The 3,389-nt window shown below is 39.5% G+C and overlaps 1 pseudogene; it reads right to left on the bottom strand.

The window, feature by feature from the left end:
* Window positions 1–238: 238 nt before the first annotated feature.
* On the bottom strand, window positions 239–706 carry LOC139180068 (guanine nucleotide-binding protein G(I)/G(S)/G(O) subunit gamma-12 pseudogene; annotated as a pseudogene).
* Between the last annotated feature and the right edge of the window lie 2,683 nt (window positions 707–3,389).

Raw genomic sequence — 3,389 nt, 5'->3', positions numbered from 1 at the left:
GCTATTATTTTCTCCCATTTTGAAGGTTGTCTTTTCACCTGGCTTATAGTTACCTTCGTTGTGCAAAAGCTTTTAAGTTTAATTAGGTCTCATTTGTTTATTTTTGCTTTTATTTCCTTTACTCTGGAAGGTGGGTCATAGAGGATCCTGCTGTGATTTATGTCAGAGAGTGTTTTGCCTATGTTTTCCTCTAGGAGTTTTATTTTTTTATTTAGAAAAAGAAAAACTTGGAAGGTAAAGACTTCAGAGTCCATAATCCAAGTTAAGAGCATTTTAGTTATTAGCAGTGGTTACCAAATAAGCTGAAGGTAAATCTTTTCAAAGAGCTGCTCATCATTTGCTTTGTTGAGAAGAGGGGAGGATCCACTTCACTACTTCTCTATAAGATGGTGCAGGTCTTCTTATCCTTGAAGGGTTTTCTGAAGTTGGTATCCCCATCAGCAGAGGGTCATTCCTGGTGTGTTCCTCACAGTAGGACATGAGGTCTGCTGATGCCTTTGAAACGTTTATTCTCTCGATGGAGGCTTCCATTCTCAACTGCTGCACAGTCCTCCGTGCCTGGGCGATGTTGTTGGTACTGGCTGTCTTGCTCGACATCTTCAGTTAATGGTTTTCACCAGTTTTTAGGTGATGGAATGAATCTGCCGGTGCACTGCCCCTGCCGCCACTGCCGCTGCCAGGGACTCTGTCTCTAAGGGCTCCTGGAGACGACCTCCTCTAGGACTTTTATAGTTTCTTGTCTTATGTTTAGATCCTTAATCCATTTTGAGTTTATTTTTTGTGTATGGTGTTACAAAGCGTTCTAGTTTCATTCTTTTACAAGTGGTTGACCAGTTTTCCCAGCACCACTTCTTAAAGATATTGTCTTTTCTCCATTGTATATTCTTGCCTCCTCTGTCAAAGATAACGTGTCCATAGGTGTGTGGATTTATCTCTGGGCTTTCTATTTTGTTCCATTGGTCTATATTTCTATCTTTTGCCAGTGACATACTGTCTTAATGACTGTAGCTTTGTAGTATAGCCTGAAGTCAGACAGGTTGATTCCTCCAGTTCTATTCTTCTTTCTCAAGATTGCTTTGGCTATTCGAGGTTTTTCGTATTTCCATACAAATTGTGAAATTATTTGTTCTAGCTCTGTGAAAAATACCGTTGGTAGCTTGATAAGGATTGCATGGAATCTATAGATTGCTTTGGGTAGTATACTCACTTTCACTATATTGATTCTTCCAATCCATGAACATGGTATATTTCTCCATCTATTTGTGTCATCTTTGATTTCTTTCATCAGTGTTTTATAGTTTTATATATATAGGTCTTTTGTTTCTTTAGGTAGATTTATTCCTAAGTATTTTATTCTTTTCGTTGCAATGGTGAATGGAATTGTTTCCTTAATTTCTCTTTCTGTTTTCTCATTATTAGTGTATAGAAATGCAAGGGATTTCTGTGTGTTAATTTTATATCCTGCAACTTTACTATATTCATTGATTAGCTCTAGTAATTTTCTGGTGGTGTCTTTAGGGTTTTCTGTGTAGAGGATCATGTCATCTGCAAACAGTGAGAGTTTTACTTCTTCTTTTCCAATCTGGATTCCTTTTATCTCTTTTTCTTCTCTGATTGCTGTGGCCAAAACTATGTTGAATAGTAGTGGTGAGAATGGGCACCCTTTTCTTGTTCCTGACTTTAGGAGAAATGCTTTAAAATTTTCACCATTGAGGATAATGTTTGCTGTGGGCTTATCATATGGCTTTTATTATATTGAGATATGTTCTTTCTATGCCTGCTTTCTGGAGGGTTTTTATCATAAATGGATGTTGAATTTTGTCAAAGGGTTTCTCTGCATCTATTGAGATAATCATATGGTTTTTATCTTTCAATTTGTTAATGTGGTGTAGCACACTGATTTGTGAATATTGAAGAATCCTTGCATCCCTGGGACAAAGCCCACTTGGTCATGATGTATAATTTTTTTAATATGTTGTTGGATTCTGTTTGCTAGAATTTTATTAAGGATTTTTGTATCTATGTTCATCAGTGATATTGGCCTGTAGTTTTCTTTTTTTGTGGCATCTTTGTCTGGTTTTGGTATTAGGGTGATGGTGGCCTCATAGAATGAGTTTGGAAGTTTACCTTCCTCTGCAATTTTCTGGAAGTTTGAGTAGGATAGGTGTTAGCTCTTCTCTAAATTTTTGGTAGAATTCAGCTGTGAAGGCATCTGGTCCTGGGCTTTTGTTTGTTTGAAGATTTTTTTATTACAGTTTCGATTTCCGTGCTTGTGATGGGTCTGTTAAGATTTTCTATTTCTTCCTGGTTCAATTTTGAAAGGTTATACTTTTCTAAGAATTCATCCATTTGAGATCAGCCCCACAGAGGAGACACACAGCACACCTGAGATGGCGCTTTTGCAGCGCACCCAGGAAATCAAGCAGCTGGGACTGGGGAGGTGAAAAGACGCACTGTACACCTGGAATAGTGTGCTCAGCAAACATCTGGTCGCCTGAGCTCCTCGGACCTGGGAAGGGCACAAAATTCAAGCCCAACCGAGTCTGTGTCTTTGTGGAGTACCCCAGAACCTGAACCTGAGCAGCTTAGACCTGAGAAGAGCACGCAACCCAGGGCCCGCTTTGGACAGTTTCCCTTCAGAGCAACATGGAGCCTGAGCAGTGTAGAGGGGGAAAGCACAGGCACCATAAGCTGGGGCAAACCCAGTGTGGTCCATACACTGCAAGTAGTCCCCCCACACTAGTGAGTGGTCCATACACTGCAAGTAGTGCCCCCACACTAGTGATATTTGTTTGTAGTGTTCCTCCCTCCCCACAGCACAACTGAACAAGTGAGCCTAAATAAGTGACCACCTTCACCTCCTTATGTCAGGGTGGAAATTAGACACTGAAGAGACTTGCAAACGGAGGAAGCCAAAATAAACAAAGAAGAGGGAGACGCTCTGGAAGTGACAGGTACAACAGATTAAAACCCTATAGTTAGCATTGACTGTTTTTTATTTTTACAACATAGCATTTCTTTATATTTTCAGAATGGGATCAGAAGTGTCAAACCTCATTCAAATTTGTTTTTTTAAAAAATCACTAAGATAAAAAGCTTTCTAGACTTTTAGCAGTAATGCATGCATGCTCAGTCACTCAGTTGTGTCCGACTCTTTACAGCCTTACGGACTGCAGCCAGCCAGGCTCCTCTGTCCATGGGATTCTCCAGGTAAGAATACTGGAATGGGTTGCCATGCCCTTTGCCATTAGCAGTAATACTAGATGCCAGAATAAATGGAGCTACATCAAAGTATTGAGTGAATATAAATTAGAAATCTAGCATTCTATTCATCTTAGTCAAACAAATGAAACCAAAAAGTCATAAAACTTTTAGCCAGGCAAAAATTC

Source organism: Bos indicus, chromosome 3, assembly GCF_029378745.1.
Source record: "Bos indicus isolate NIAB-ARS_2022 breed Sahiwal x Tharparkar chromosome 3, NIAB-ARS_B.indTharparkar_mat_pri_1.0, whole genome shotgun sequence".
Lineage (NCBI taxonomy): Eukaryota > Metazoa > Chordata > Mammalia > Artiodactyla > Bovidae > Bos > Bos indicus.
The sequence above is the reverse complement of the archived record's forward strand: the minus strand, read 5'-3'. Positions and strand labels throughout refer to the sequence as shown.